The sequence below is a fragment of the Mugil cephalus genome, chromosome 7 (genome assembly GCF_022458985.1).
Source record: "Mugil cephalus isolate CIBA_MC_2020 chromosome 7, CIBA_Mcephalus_1.1, whole genome shotgun sequence".
Lineage (NCBI taxonomy): Eukaryota > Metazoa > Chordata > Actinopteri > Mugiliformes > Mugilidae > Mugil > Mugil cephalus.
In genome coordinates, this window is record NC_061776.1 from 2,786,710 (window position 1) to 2,804,480 (window position 17,771).

A 17,771-nucleotide genomic window follows, 5' to 3' on the forward strand; every position below is an offset into this window, starting at 1 on the left:
AGATGAGTACAAAACAACTGAATTATTTTATTTTGTACAATCATCAGTGAAGTGGTTAGTTACTATTATTATTATTATTATTATTATTATTTAGTGCAGACTAATTGTGTGTTTAAGTAAACATGTTTTACTTTCGTGTTGCAAAAGTATGATATAAGGTGTTTATATTTTATTTTAACTGTTGCAGTATTTTTTATATTACATTTAAAGTTAAGTGTGTGAGTGACTTGAGTTCAGGGTTTGATAAGAGGAGAGTGTTTTTTAACAGATGCATTTACGATTTATTTCAGTAAAACTAAAAGCTAGAAAAACATTCTTGTTGATATGATGAACACAACATATTTCATTCATTTTATTTTTCTGATAATGTCAGGGTTCTTCTTGGTTTTACTGAGTTCCTGTTTATTAACAATTGTTAAACTGATCATTCACAAAAAGATTCAACTACCTCAGTAAATTGTGAGTCTATTGATAATGACATCATGACCTTCAAGGGTTTGAGGATTGGGTTCACTGTGATGAAGAAAGAGATTGAATGAAACTAAAATGTGTTTGTTGGTAAAATGGCCACTGAACTCTGACATTTTGATTGAGACCTCAATGAACCAATTCAGAGCTACTATGTCCAGTCAACAGCCTTCAGAAGCCAATGAGAGTCAGCGCTGGAAATAAGCCCCTCCCCCTTCTTTCATCCACAGACTGAACCAGTTGCAGTCAGTTTAGTGGATGATTGATGTTTCATGAAGCCAATGAGCTGCTCTAAACAACGATATGCTACTTGCTCTCTAATAGAGAATCTGGTTATAAAATATAATTCCTCTGAGTGTCACCTTTCAGTGGAGCTCAAGTTATGGCTTTTTTATTCAAAATGTGTCTGAATGGTACAGTTTGGAAACACCTGGTTATACACTTAGAAAAAAAGGCAAAAGAAACTCAGTTTTGGTAATTTTTATACTTCATAGGAAAGACTTTATTCTCTGATAATTTAGTATTACCCAGATAAGATCTGTCCTCGGTTTCCTCTGAAGGCATCAGAGAGCAAAAATAAATAAATAAATAAATAAATAAATAAATAAATAAAATAAAAATCAGGCAAACCCAGCAGCTTCTTATTTTTGATTGTGTGTCAACTTTGATTCTTCAACAACAAAACCATTTAAAGTGATTTTGACTTTTGTGATATAAATTTCAGAGTTCAGCTTTCAGAAGAGACCAAGACCATGAATGAGCTCCAGACTATTCATGAACAGCATTCAATTTACTTTGGGTTTGTCCTAAATATGTGTTTTTCTGCAAAAAGGCCAGAATACTAAACTTATTAAGTTTATTAATTTGGTTTCAATAACATGACTCCTTTAAACTAGAGACCAGAAAGAACCCAAGATAAACATGAGGAAGTTTGTTTTACTACACTTTGTATATGGGAAATATGAGACATAAATAGATTACATGTAAGCTGCTCACTTTAAATATATGGCTTTAGAAAACTAAAAACTATCAAATGGGATTGAAGTGACTCTAGACTCTGAGTGTTCTGGAGGAGATTTAATTCATGTTCAGGAACATTATTTAGACTTTATTCCAAATCAAATGATTTATGATTTATCTTCCACCAGTCCTCTTGACTGTGTGATGACATGTTGTGATTTAGTTAGCATGGATGCTACAAAGAGGAACATGAACTATTGAATGAAGCTTTATTTCTGGGTCTTTGGTTTTTGGGAGGTGTGAGAGTATTTCTACAATTGCAGGTTCAACCATCTGCAGTCTATGAAGGACAAACACAGCAGGGACCTCTGGACTGGGTGTGGAAGGAGAGGATGAGAAAGAGGAGGAAGAGCTGGTTGTTTAGTTTGTGTCAGTAATCAGCATTGAGTTAGAGACTGTCCAAGAGTCTAGAATAACCAGGGGTGGACAGAAGACAGCAGAGGACTGATGGTGAACGAGGCTGAGGACAGATCTGGATCAGAGAGACTCTGTGGACAGTAAGAAGACATCCTCAGGACATACAGAGAGTTTGAGAAAGATGATAGAAGATGAGAGTGAAAGTGATTTGCTGAGTATGTGATGATTGTATTTGATGAAGATTAATGTGATGCTGATGGCTACAAAATAAATATGATGCATTTTGGTGTTTGTTCTGTTTTTTCATGTTTTTTTTTTCTGTTGAAATATCTGCTAACAACATCAATAAATCTGATGTCAAATAAATAGTGAGAGCAGGAAAGAAGAATCTCCCTCAGCTCAGTAGTTTGTGACTCTGTCTGAGATGGAGGTGGAATATGTGAACCTGGGCTCTGGTTTACTGCTCTCTTCCTGTCACAAACACTGTTTGACATCTGTTCCTCTGTTGGTTTTTGTTCAGGCTGCTCACATCTTTTCTCACTGTGGGAACCCACAGGAGCAGTAGTAGGAGGCTGAATGATCAACTTTAACTTTCTTAATCTTGAGCTCACAAACGTTCTGATTGTACGAAGCTGAGAAATCATCTTTCTGAGGATGATTGAAACCTGATTCTATCTGGCCCCAATTAGTAATATGAAGAATCTGTTTGAATGTTTCTGTTTCTTTCTTCTGGTGCCATATTACATAGTTAACAGTACACTTGTCAGTTCCACATCTAAAGGAGACTGTTTGACCAGCTCTCCTGGTCAATGTTAAACTGGTCCTGGGTCAGATCTGCTGCCATGGCAACCAGGGCTGTAGAGACACAGACAGATAGATGAAGGTTAGTGAGACAGTGTTTGTTAAAGGTGGAGTTTGTTGGAAACACTCACCTGAACACAGACAGCACAGAGCAGCAGCTGGGAGGAAAAGCATTTTGTGTGGTGGTGTATCCTCTGGTGAACCTGGGGAGAAGTGGAGCTCTGATGCAGCTGAGGCCCAACAAGGACGAGCTGTGACATGAGACGAGGCCACGTGGTTTCTAGCAGGTCCTCAAAGCTCCCATCAGCCCCTGCAGCCCACAGATGAGACGGCTGCTGATGATTGACAGCTCAGATCAAGCTGCTGTGTCCTTTCATGGTCTTGATTTGAATCTGACAGCAGATGAAAAAAAATCTGGGTCACATGATGCAGAAAGACTAAAAAACATTAATGTTCCCACAAACACATTCAGGTTGGTGGTGAATTTAGTAACACAGACTGTTCTCTGTTGTTGAAGAACATTTTAAGAGATGAAACCATTAAAAATCCTCCACAGAGCAGGTTTACTGTGTAATATGTAACATCAATGTGCAGCTTTAATATCTCTCAGGACATACAGGAGGAATTTGGCAAGTGAAAGCAGAAGATCAAATGTTTGACTTCAACTCCTAAAAGTAGAATCAAAGCTCAGTGACTCTGAGAGATTCTGGTCAGTTAGAAGAGATTTCCTGCTCTGACATGTTTGATAAATACAGACCTGATCAGCTCTGATCATTTTGTTGCTGCCTGAGGCTGAAATGAAGAAGCAAAGAGAAGCAGCGCCACCCTGTGGTGAGTCACTGGAAGTACAAAGGCATCCAGACACAAATGACTCACAGTGGTTCAGTAAACCAGCTCTGAGCTCTGGATGCAGAACATCCACCATGTTCTGAACAAACAGAGTCATTATGGAGCCAGCTGCTTGTTCATTACCACTGTAGCTGTTCACATCTGCAGCTTCACCATTCAAAGAAAAACTCCAATGATGAGTTTGATCAATGAAAGGAAGAAAGAAGATGAAAATCTCATCCTCCACAAATCATTTCATTCCTCCTTCTTTTCATACTGGATCTGTACTTTCATGATATTCAGCAGATATGTCTGCTGTAATACATGTTCTATGGAGAGAAGAAGGTTATGTTCCATGTGAAGGTTTTTCAGGGCAGCAGTTAATGACTGAATCAGCAGAAAAAAAGTGGTTTAAAACTGGTTTCAGGCTCAAATTTGGAATTACTACAGTAGACACACAGGTGTTTGACTTATACCATAGACTGTAAATATACAATCAGTGGTTAGAGGTGATAGCATGAAATGTACTGTCAGTATGTACTTTAAAGATAAAAAGTAACCACACAGAGAAGTATATTATAAAAACAATATAACAAGGACATTTCAGAGCATCACTGCCACAACAAGAAACAAGAAAAGGTGTCATTGAAAATGAGTCATGTTTTAATGTGATTTTTATTTTTTAACATCATGTAACACGTTATAATGTGAAAACTGACCCATTCTTGTTTTTCTGGTGTTTCAGCTCTTCTCTGTTTATATATTTTACTATGAGATAGAATTATTTGCATGCTTTTGTGAATAAAATACTCAAATATATCAGTTGCATTGTTTTCAATTCCAACAATTTCATCGTTGATGATATTTAAAGCATTGAAATGTATTAATTTGTTTAAAAGTCATATTTGTCTTCCTGCCTGATTCTAAAAATCTAAAGTGCCAGATGTGTTGAGTTCATCTTAATTATTTTCAACCCCCAGTCCAACCACATTGGCACATAGGCATTCACACATCATACATATACACACTCACACCTATGGACAATTTAGAGTCACCAATCAGCCTAACGAGCAAGTGTTTGGAGGTGGGAGGAAATCAGAGTACCCGGAGAAAACCCACGCAGACACATCACCGATCCGTTACACCATACTGTCTGTATTGAAAGAACATAAATCAAGCATTTCAAAATTCACATACTGTAGATCTTTTATTTTTAAACACTGCCTCACTGTTTTCGTTCCTACTCGATATGTTAGTTATTGTGGTGCAGACTTTAAATTGTTGACTGTATAGAGAAGACAACGACACTAATTTATAGAAAAAAATATCTTTCTATAACATCAGTGATTTAAATATTGTGTCAGAGTGAATACATTTAGTCTTCAGTTAAACATCATATGATCTCTATAAAGATTGAGAGACTTTACAGACAGTGGAACTAAATGTTAACTCTCCCCCTCTGTTGGAACTTTATTGTGGGACACCAGATGGACGTGGTTTGTTTTTAAAACCAGTTAGTAGTGTTGTTGGGCGGTGCAGTGGATTGGTGGTAAACACAGTTTACAAGTAACAGAGAAAATCGGATAACTGACGAGAACATGTCCTCCATTACCACTAGGTGGCGGTATGTGTATTTTCTGTGGGTTAATACCACCCATTTACATCATATAATATACCAGAGTCGTTCATGTGTCAGGCCGGGATTTCAAACAACAACCAGATGGATAATAGTTCAGCTTTTTTAATGTCGTACATAATGTGTGTGTTTCTTATGGTACATATAAGATGGCGCTATCCCTCAGGTAGTTCTTCTACCACCTCTGTTTACATTCTTCTTCTGCGTCCGTCTTTCTTGGATGTTTTTGTTCCAGGGTCATATACCAGCGCTGCGGTTGTGGCCCATGTGCACACCCGTTATCCAAAAGTCTGATTAAGGCGTATACAAGCCGGAGAATATTGATAGGGAGAATTTTAATCAGAGTAACGTGTTTACATGCACTTAAGTTTTGTAGTTAAAGTCGGATTAAGGCAATAATTTGTTTAGTTTTTTTCACGCGCATTTAAACGTAAACTTTAGGCTAATTGGTGACTCTAAAATTGACAAGCTGTGTGAGTGTGAGTGTAAATGGTTGTTTTTTTTTTTGTGTGTGTGTGTTTCCTTTCTTGACATGTACAGACTTTACAAGGCTTCCTAGGTGTAGCTTAGGAGGCCATTATCTGTTAATGATATGGTCCTCTCAGTTAAACATCATGCTCACGAAGCAAATCGCCATCAATGTCCAGACCAAGCTTGTACTAAAGTAGAGGCAGAGGGACAGGTGTCCTTGTGCAGTCCTTGAGCTGACTCAGTTCCTCTGAACCCTCTCTACTGCCAAGCTCTCACAGGGAGAGGTAACTTCAGCACTGGACAGCTCCTCTGAACCCCTCCGTATGACAGATATACACACACAAGCAAGCACCCCTCCCAGAATAATCTTTTGTCAAAGATTGAAACCATCTGCTTCAAGTAAACAAGCTAAACTACCATCACCTATTTGCTCAGTTCACAAGATAAAGGCAGTTGCTCAAAGCAAGAAACTGTCTTTGAACTTGTCTCTGCAACTTCTGAAGAATAGAGTGACACTAGAATCAGGAAATAAAAGGAACTGTTGGAAACTTCCATGCAAGCTCATTTGCAGGCTGTCTTATGTGAATCAGTGTCACTTCAGGTGCAGCCAAAACCTTTCCACCGGGTAAATCAATCAAAGTGAAAGTCAATCCCCTTAATGGAAAAATAGGGACGAACTCCCACAGCCACTTCACTTGAAACCAAGTCTAATTCAGCAAAGACTTACTGCAACAATACACCAACATCTGTAATGCCAAAACAGAGATTGATCTGTTATCAAATAGTAAAACCCCGTCCATAATGAAAGGCCTTCAATGGGACAATGACGAAATAACTCACTTCGGGCCTGAGCAAAATTCCGAATTCAGAATTAAAAATAATTAAATAAATAAATAATTCATTTGAAGAATTTGTATGTGAATTGAACTGGCTTCACCTCCAACAGGACGTTGAATTGGAATTACAGGAAGTGGAATTAAATTCATGTCAAACCAGACAAATTCCTTATAGCCAAGTAACAGGAATAATTTGCCACATTTATATGAAAATGAACAAATGACACGACATTGAAACTGGCTCTGACCATCAATTTTGTCAGTGGAGAGGCTTGGAAACAGCTTGGCAACCATTTTGAATACTTCAATAAAGTAAAGCATTCTGGGAAATATTATTAAATATCTTGTCACCACTTTCCATAAGTTTGAAAGTTATAATACATCAAATTAAAATATTATGTTATTATTTATAGATGATGCTTTTATTCTTAATTGCCAATGAAAAACATTTGCTGTAATTAAAATAGAATGTGTACGTGACATTTATAGTAGTAATTATTTGGATGAAATATGTAAACAGACATGTATGGAATATACTGTAAAGCATGATTCTGGAAAACACCACTTCACATTTCCACGTTGTATTGTATTTATGATATACTTGTCTGTGCAGTTAGTCTTTATTTAAGTCCATAGAGGAGGTGAATTTTATACTATCACGTCTCACTATTGACTGTATATCTACTTTATGCAGTGTTGCAGTTCCTCCCTTTGGTCAGTAGACGGCAGTAAATGTTTAAAATGCTACGTTAAACGTCAACAAAACATGTTTATTTTTAATAATGACGATAATACCAATTTATTCATGTTTATTTGGACAGTTTATATATAAAGGAAGAATGGGACATGTGAGCTAGGCTCTGAGAAGGGTTATGTTTTTTGTTGTTATCAGGGTGAGAGGCAACAGAAGCCACTGCTGTTTGTTTGCTCTTTGTCAATTAAAATAAACCACACCAAATTTATATTAGCATTCGCATTAGCAGCAGGTCAGAGCATCAATGGAAATTGAACTTTTTGAGAGCTGAACACTGAAAGTTCATGGTCCTCTAACTGGACCTGTTAGTGGATAAATCCTAATCACTCATTAATCACAGAGGTGTCTGATCAATAAAATCACTTTTAATTAATGTTGTTATTGTTTATTTCAAACTGTAAAGAGCATCTTTAATCATCAGAACCTCCCTGAACATGTTACCAGGACATGAGCTTGGACTCACTTCAACTCTGTGTGGGTGGAGGCTCAGAGGAAAAAGGTTTACAGTAAACAAGAGAAAGGGAGGGGAGGCAGTGAGTGTGTACAGAAGCAGATATGAATCCGTTCTCAGTGGTTATTAGGACAGAAAACAAACTGCTGTCAGCCAATCAGACTTCCTTCCTGCAGCAGACGGGCTGTGTGGGTTTGTGCTCTGCAGCCTCCACACCGTTAGCTGTGGCTTTTCACTTTAATGACAGTTTTAACCACCAGCTCTGGTGAAAGAATCTTTCCAGGAAGCACCTGTGTTCTTCAACTGAGAGACAAGAAACACATTTATGTTCATCATTAAAAATTAGAACCAGCTCTTTTCATGTTAAATGTTTTTTTCAATTAAATGAAACTAATTATTTTATTGTTGTGTTTAAAATCTTTCATCCTCTTTCTATCTCTGATGAATATAACTTTAAAGAAGTTGAACTCTGCCTGCAAAGAGTTTAAATTGATCCAATGAGAAGATTTTCAACTTCTATATGAAACAATGATGCTTCCTGTTCTTTATCATTAATCAGAACCGAACACAAACGTCACTGAGACAGAGACACAAACCCACGATATAAACAAGTCATGCTGTTGTTGTGAAGCAGGCGTCCATGTTGGTTCACCTCAAGTCTCATTATTTCCATGAGTTATAGTTGACAAAAGAGTCTAAATGTCCCAATCAGTTGTAATTCAGCATGAGTTCACCTTATTAACCACACTGACCCACATTTCTCATGGAAATTAAATTCAAGCTTCATTTTTTATCAGTGCAGTCTGTGCTTCATTCACAGGGTTCATAGACATCACATCCAACAGTCACTAATATACCAGCTAAAGTATTTGACTTGCTTTATTAAGACACATGAAAAGAATAAAAATGTGTTAATTGAGTGTGATCCAGTGAAACAAAAGAGCAGCCTGGTGGAGTTTGATTTATTAGAAAGAAGAAACACAAGAGCAGAAGAAACAGCTGGAAACTGATGATGATTCAGCTTCATTTTCATTATTATACAAGTCACAGTTAAAAGTGGAAATAAACTAGACGACTAGAGAATGAACATGTCATAAGAGCAGATTTCTATGTGAATAAATGTGTTTCTATTTACAGGACGACAATCAACATGTGAATGAACAGATACAGATTACAAAGAAGAACATTTCAACAACATTTACTGAAAACTGATGAAAGTGATGAATGAGATGAAGTGATGAGATCTGATGGAGAGAAAAGAGGAGCAGAAAACAGTCAGTCAGCATGTGTGGAGCTGGTGGACGGTCCCTTGTTTGTGAGGCTCGTCAGCAGAGAGAGTCCACAGCAGTACACCAGACTCTTCACTATCAGCACTGTGTACAACAGACAGAGCAGCTTCACCCTGCACTGAGACTGGAAGGACACTGACAGACACACACACACACACAGATATGAATTAGTGCAAGTGTCAGATTGATCCTGTAAAGTGTTTCTAGTGTCCTCATTGGACATTGGAGCTGTCCATGCAGAGAGGCAGCAGGTGATCTTACAGTGATGTTGCTGCAGAGCTGCCAGGTCTGCTGGCTCTCTCTCTGGAGGACAGGAGGCGCTGGAGCTGGAACCCCTGAAACAGAAAAGGAGTCAAATGTTTGGAGCTGCAGTGACAAATGTCAGTCCTCTGCTCATCTGATCTCTTTGACAGCGTCTCCACATGAAGCTGAACCACTGCTGGACACAGTCACCAAGCCTTCATTACCTTGTAGTGCTTGGGCCTCCACTCTGTCCTCCACTCTTTCTTCCAGTGTGTCGTCCACTATGCCTCCCTCGTGCTGGACGGAGCAGATGTATTTATATGTGTACAGATCATCTCTATCCACCAGTCTGATGGAGGCTCTGTGTCCTGACTCTCTGAGCTCCAGCTGATCTCCCTGAGCAGAGGTCAGATCCTCCAGAGAGCCGCCCTTCTCTGTCTTTTCCAGGAGAACTGGACCACAGGAGGAAACATGGATGAGGCCAGACACAGCAGGGAGCTCTTCCCCTCCTGGTTGGGTCTGGATGCTGCTGGGTACACGCTCACCACGGGCTTCACTACCTGCTCATCTGAAGTTTGACAGCAACACACACATTGACACAGTCAACAGCAGCTTACAGCATGGTCTGGATTCAGCCTGATCCTGGAAACTACATGGACTCTGATCACTAAACTACTCATCAATACACAACAAACATCAACCAGCATTAATGTTTCCAGCAGTCTGAGCTACAGTAGCTCGTCTGTTGGATCGGACCACAAGGGTCAATGATCCTCTGCTGCCCATGACCACCCTGTCTCTGGTTCTTGTCCTTCCTTAGACCACTTTTGATAGATACTGATCACTTTAGACCAGGAAAACCCCACAAGAGCTGCAGTTCTGGAGATGCTCTGAACCCAGTCGTCTAACCACTTCAACGGTCATAATGTTATGGCTGATCAGTGTACATATTCAGTATAATTTATAACATGTCTTCATGTAAATTTCTGTGTCTAAAATAACTGATGCTACATAACATAAATAAATAAATCCGAACAGAATACAGTAGTTGATCAATCATCAGTTGTATAATCAAACCTGCTCCCAGTAGAACAAACACACACTGGACAATCACAACACAAACTGGAATATCCTCAATACATTTAGGATGCCTTGTGTTTGTATATCCTTTATTCTTTCATATACAATAAACATGCATGCATAAATAAATAGAATTTCTATTGGATTTAAGTTTGTATTTTTTGTATTTCTTTAATATTTTATTACTTCTTTATTTTTCCTCTGTGCTCTGTTCTCAAACTGTCTACTGCTGCAATGCTGCAAATTTCCCCACGGTGGAATAAATAAAGCATTATCTTATTTTATCTTAATCAAATTACATTATTTTCTCAATTTCAATTCTTGTCAAAGAAGTTAGGAAACACGTCGACTGTGTTTCAGTACGTCGTCTTTTATCAATTAGAGTTATTGTAGTTTACAACGTGAAATATTTTCCTATTTTATTTTATTTTATTTTATTTTATTTTATTTTATTTTATTTTATTTTATTTTATATTATTTTATTTCATTAATTAGAAAGGCCTTTCAGAATAAGTCGTCATCTGTATAGCCACATTTGTTTCTCCAAAACCTCTACATAAGGTTCAGCGTTAATGGTTTGTTCACAAATGTGTAAGTTAATGAAGATCACCAACATTCAATACTGCTTTTTATTTTATGATATTATGAACTGTAGACCATGAAATGCACAAATTATTTTCAGCTTCACATTGAAAAACATTATTTGGTCACAGAGTCATGAAGCCTTTCTCCTCCAACACCATTTATTTCTAATTAACCTAATTAGCTGTGACATGAAATTAAAGCAACTTCTCCTTAATATGTTTCAGGTCTTTGTAATATTTTCAATGAAATAAAATTATATAATTTTATTTTGTCATTTCAGTGATTACAACATGTATTGAATATTACACATTTAAGAGCACAGACTTTAATCACTAATAAAACTCATCAATGTACAAGTTTGTGTCAGTCATGTTCAAATGTTTAAATACTTTATGCTGATGATAGTAATAAAACATTGTTTGAGTTAATTCTATTTATTCTAACATCACATTCACTTAATGTTTTTATTCTTTTTCTATTAAAACATCATCAATTAAAACAACATTTACATCATATAAATATTAACTGACAGAGATTAGATCTGACAAGGTTCTAACTTTCAGAAATGATCCAGTTCAATCGATAGACACTTCAAAACAATCTGAAATAGTTGAACATCAAATCATCTTGTTTACAAAGAATTACTGAGACGATCAAATCCTAAATGTTTGTAACGTCACTAATATTTACAGAAATAAAGAATAACTTTAGTTGTTGAGTGAGATTTCAACATGTTTTCAGAAGTGATTGAGTTTTTCTTATGTAACAATGGCTGCAGGATGAATTCTCTAATAATGAGGAAAAAACTAACATGTAAAGCCTGAAGCAGCACAAACTGACTTTAAACATGTTTCAGCTTCTACAATAAAACAAGTGAAGGAAAAGAAATGTTTGTTCTTACCTGTTACATACAGTTTAGTTCCAGAGCCAAAGGCATCCACACAGTGAAAAAGACTAATACAAAAACCTGTGTGCCGTTGAGAGTCAGCTGAGGTGAAGGAGTCAAAAGAGGAAGTGGGATCATATTTCAGCTCCTTGATGTGTTTCTCTATTGTTCAGATCTACATGAATGTCTCTTCTTCTCTTTTCTTTTCTCCACACTAGCAGCATGGCTCTGACGTTAATGTCAGTGGTTGGTCAGTCCACTACTTTAGTGATGTGTCATTAGCGCCTTAGAGACAGCTCATCCTGATGACGTTATTATCACTAAGGGGGGACTTCAATCAGGCAGGCTACAGACTCTATTCCCCAATACTACCAACATGTGGACATGTGCAAGAATAACACCTTAGATCATGTCCACAGTAACATACGGCTGCATACAGGGCTGCACACTCCCCCCACTTCAGACACTTGGACCACATCTCTTTGTTACTGTACCAGCCTACAGACCAATAAGTTTAATCTCTGGAGCACCCTGCAGGACTGTTTTTCTAGGACAGACTGGGATGTGTTTAAAGCTGCAGCCACAGTGGGAGACTCTTCTGTTAGCACACAGGACTACGCTGAGTATGTGACTGGGTACATCAGCACTTGTGTTTGTCCAATATTGTACACCCACGACCAACCCACAACACAGACAAGACTGAGGAGATGATAATTTCCATGAAGAAGGAAAGGAGCCCTTATCAGCTACTGTTTACACAGGATCACCAACACTCCATAGGAGACTCCACAGGACCACCTTTAAGGACCCCACCCATCCCCCAAACAGACTGTTCACACTCCTACCCTCAGGCCTGATGTGCTGGAGTATGAAATGCAGTGACCTGATGAAGAAGTCCCTTTTCCTCCCTGACATTAAACTAAGTGTATATTATAGACAGGAGTCTATAATCATGGACTAAAATCATGGATGAGATCATCTCACACAATGTTTCTGTTTCTGTTCACATTTCATTTAATTGTGTACACTCATGTCCATTTAGATATTTGCACTAGTCCTTTTCTTTAATCTTTTTATATTCTGTAACTAAGATTTTTATATTGTTAGGTATTTGGGTGGACGACAAAAGAAGAATTTTGTTATAAAGGGAAACATTTCTATACTACGGTGGCAACAAGGGCCAAACGGATGGCAACGACCTAATACGTCTCAGTTCAAGAAAAACAGCTTCAAGTACAGAAACGATGCAAAATCACAAACTCAAACACACAAACTCAAACGAGGTACAAAAAGGGGAACGTGGTGCAAATGAAAAAAGTCGTTGACTTATTTGCTCAACTAACTACTATTACTGACTTCATTTCCCATTGTTGTTGTGTTGTTGACTTTGTTGTATTTATATTTTTGTTACATCATATGCAATTTTGTCAATAATGCAAACCATTGTGAGTTACGGTAATTCAAAAACTGTGTACTTTAACAGATCCCTGAAAATCCCCTCGGTTCTGAAAGAATTAAAACAGGTTAGAAAAGGTGCTCATGAATACTGGTAAACTCAGGTAATTCAGACACACACACTCTGTCAGCTGACAGTTAAAACAATTGTAGGGGAGAGTGGGGTAAAGTGAGACATTTTTTACATTTGCTGCCCTCTCAGCGAGCTAAAATGATATGACATGATATATGATATCAGTAAAATGTACACATTTTCCATTAATTCAGGATGAAGGGCAGTGAAAATGTAATTGTTTTTTAAAAAGTGGTCTTGTGTCTCAGTTTACCCCAGCTTCAGGGTGAAGTGAGACAGACCAGAGAAATCAAGGGGATGAAGTGAACCAGCTCGGGTTAAAGTGATCCACTTACTTTTTCCTCTGAAACCAGCATAACAACACATGTTGTAACATTTAGAGGTGGGGATTGGTCAATTAAGCACATTTTTTCCTAAACACTTGAAAGTAACTCTAAACAAAATCAAATACATAATAATATAATTCAAAATGTTTTAATTAACATTCAAATGACAGATACAAGTTAGATTAGAACCCAGTCAGAACACAGGACCCTTAGAACCAGCTTCAAAAGCCTGGGACCCACAAAACAGGAAGAACATCCGCTCTCATTCTCTACAACTAGGCCTACTCTACATTCCAGCCCTGAAGGTGACAGGGAAAGATGAGGAGTTGCTCTCTCTGTGTGGTTCCTCCAGGCCTTTTAGGTTGAGGCAGCTTCTTCACCACATCACTTTTATAGAACATGTTCCACATCATTTTCCTTTATAGCAAACATGGGTCTCTCCCACTCTTTCAGGAGGCATCAGTGCTAACGACAGAGCTGCTGTACAGTAACCTGTAAAAAAAAAATGTAAGAAATAAAAATAAAATAAAATAATGAATAACAAAATAAAATAAAATAAGAAGAAATCAAATGAAATTACTGAGAGACTAATAATAAAAGAACGATTTAATTTGTAATTTTACTACATTTGTTTGTTGATTGAATTACTGTAATTTCCTTTAATAACTGTAATTTATTTTGAAAGGACAACAGGAAAAGGGGAAAGCTTAGCATGCAGAACAAAGGATTTGAGGATTTGCAGAACAAGGGATTTAAACTTAGGGCGCTGCAGCCAGAAATATAGCATTTGCTTATGTGGCATCAGCACTACCAAGAGAGCTACAGAACACCTGCAATTAAATGCTTAGAGATGCCACTACTTTATTGCCACTGCTGCTTCAGCGAAGCAGACAAACTGGTGAGTATAAATCAGTGTGGGATCACATGCAAACACAGGCCCATTAACACTTTTGTGAATAATATCTTTAGAATGTAAAACATAAAAATAGGACGGCACAGTGCGGTGGAGACAGAAAGACATGCAACGCTCTCGGCGAATGATTGTCTCTGTGTTAGCCCTGTGATAGGCTGGTGACCTGTCCAGGGTGGACCCCGCCCCTCGCCCGATGACAGCTGGGATAGACTGCAGCAACCTATCACAACAATTTATTCACCATATTTATAGGTAATTTCATTGTTTTAAAATGTCCAAATGTTTCTATTTAAACTTTAAAACCAATGTAAAAATAAACAAAATCTTGTGAAATTTGCAACTATAAATTGTATTTTAATTATGGAAAATAACCATATTTTTATAATGAAGTCATTTTCTGTTATTTCACAGTATGTTTTTGTATCCAGAAGATTATTTATTTATTTATTTATTTTTTCTCAGTGTATGGAGAGGGAACTAGTCAGGAACATGTCTGACCTCAATGAGAAACTGATCATCTGTTGTAATGTTGTAGCTTAATGTTACTGAACGTTGCTAAAGTGTGTTGATGCTGTGAAGTTGTGCTAAAGCTAATGATTCATTCCCACTAACTAGCATCAATTTATCCTGGAGCTGACATCCATTGGGTTTGTTCTCATCTTTCTGTCACCTGTTCCCTCATCATTTCCTCTCAGTTCCCACGTTCAGCATGTTAAACTGAATGGACAGAGAGAGAGTGAGAACTAAACAACTGAATTATTTTATTTTGTACAATCATCAGTGAAGTGGTTTATTATTATTATTATTGTTGTTATTATTATTATTATTATTATTATTATTGTTATTTATTGCAGAGTATTTGTGTGTTCAATTGAAAATGTTTTACTTTCATGTTGGTGTTTATATTTTATTTTAACTGTTGCAGTATTTTTTATATTACAAGTTAAGATAGTTAAGATAGTTAAGTTAAGTTAAGTGTGTGAGTGACTTGAGTTTAGGGTTTAATAAGAGGAGAGTATTTTTTAACAGATGCATTTACGATTTATTTCAGTAAAACTAAGAGTGGGAAAAGAAATTCATTTTTGATGTGATGAACACAACATATTTTATTCATTTCATATCTCTGATAATATCAGGGTTCTTCTTGGTTTTTCTGAGTTCCTGTTTAGTAACAATTGTTAAACTGATCGTTCACAAAAAGATTCATCTACCTCAGTAAATGGTGAGTCTATTGATAATGACATCATGACCTTCAAGGGTTTGAGGATTGGGTTCACTGTGATGAAGAAAGAGATTAAATGAAACTAAGATGAAAATGTTTGAAACCATGATCTGATAGAAAAGGAACCAACCCAAAGATTCATGTGTTCATAGATGAACTCTGAGGAATATTTCTGATTTACCTCAGATCAAGTTTGTTATTCTGGTTTCCATAACATGACTCCTTTAACCCTTTAAAATCTAAAATCATGCAGCATTTGAATCACCATATCTCACAATGGTTTGCACTAAATTGTGTGGCTGAACACTGGGATGTTGTGGCATCAGCCACACTTTGAATTATGTCAATCACTGGTTACGGTAATTAAACTGCTGCAAGCTTTTATTTATGCGCAGGCTGATGTTTAAGTCTTAAACATTTAAACTAGAGACCAGAAATAACCCGAGATACATATGGAAGTTTATTTTACTACACTTTGTATATGGGAAATATGAGACATAAATAGATTACATGTAAGCAGAGAAGATGAGAGAAAAAGTGATTTACTGAGTATGTGATTGATTGTATTTGATGAAGATTAATGTGATGCTGATGGCTACAAAATAAATATGATGCATGATGGAAAATTCTCTTTCAGGGCCTGTGTCTGGAGCTAAAGAAGGATGAATGAAAGGAGTGTAAACATACACAATACTAGGAAGGTGGTCATAAAGTTATGTCTGATCGATGTGGAGCTTCATCTTCATCTGGAACATTTGTCTGAAATCATTCATTATCATGAACTAAATCCGAAAATATCTTTGTGTTCTTTTGCTCTTTCGTTTAATTCTTTTGATTCATTTTATATTGTTTGTGATTATTCTGTTAAAATATCAACAACATCAATAAATCTGATGTCAAATAAATAGTGAGAGCAGGAAAGAAGAATCTCCCTCAGCTCAGTAGTTTGTGACTCTGTCTGAGATGGAGGTGAAATATGTGAACCTGGGCTCTGGTTTACTTCTCTCTTCCTGTCACAAACACTGTTTGACATCTGTTCATCTGTTGGTTCTTGTTCAGGCTGCTCACATCATTTCTCACTGTGGGTACCAACAGGAGCAGTAGTAGGAGGCTGAATGATCGACTTTAACTTTCTTTATCTCCAACTGTTTATTCACAACAGAGAAATCATTTTTCTGAGGATGATCGTATCTTGTCTCTATATTACCGCTGCTTTTATAAAAACGAAGAATCAGTTTGAATGTTTCTGTTTCTTTCTTCTGGTACCAGTATATATAAGTACCACACTGGCCAGTTCCTTCACATCTGAAGGAGACTGTTTGACCAACCCTCCTGGTCCATGTTAACTGGTCCTGGGTCAGATCTGCTGCCATGGCAACCAGGGCTGTAGAGACACAGACAGATAGATGAAGGTTAGTGAGACAGTGTTTGTTAAAGGTGGAGTTTGTTGGAAACACTCACCTGAACACAGACAGCACAGAGCAGCAGCTGGGAGGAAAAGCATTTGTGTGGTGGTGTATCCTCTGGTGAACCTGGGAGAAAGTGGAGCTCTGATGCAGCTGAGGCCCAACCAGGACGAGCTGTGACATGAGACGAGGCCACGTGGTTCTAGCAGGTCCTCAAAGCTCCATCAGCCCCTGCAGCCCACAGATGAGACGGCTGCTGATGATTGACAGCTCAGATCAAGCTGCTGTGTCCTTTCATGGTCTTGATTTGAATCTGACAGCAGATGAAAAAAATCTGGGTCACATGATGCAGAAAGACTAAAAAACATTCATGTTCCCACAAACACATTCAGGTTGGTGGTGAATTTAGTAACACAGACTGTTCTCTGTTGTTGAAGAGCTGAGATGAAAACACAAAACTACAAATCCACACAGCTCCTCAACTCTGACTGAAATCTTCAATGTGTTTCACTTCATTCAATAATGGAAGTGAATTTCTAGTGACTTGAATTATTTTCCCACTCTGTCTCTCTGTCCATTTTCAGCTGAGGTGAAAGTTAATACTCTTCTATTAAAGGACTGTTCTCCTGAAGCACATTCACACTTTTTACATAATCAGTTCAATGACTCTT

At 37.4% G+C, this 17,771-nt stretch overlaps 1 pseudogene; it reads right to left on the reverse strand.

The window, feature by feature from the left end:
- Positions 1 to 8,974: 8,974 nt before the first annotated feature.
- LOC125011015 lies at positions 8,975 to 17,198 on the reverse strand (annotated as a pseudogene).
- Positions 17,199 to 17,771: the final 573 nt, after the last annotated feature.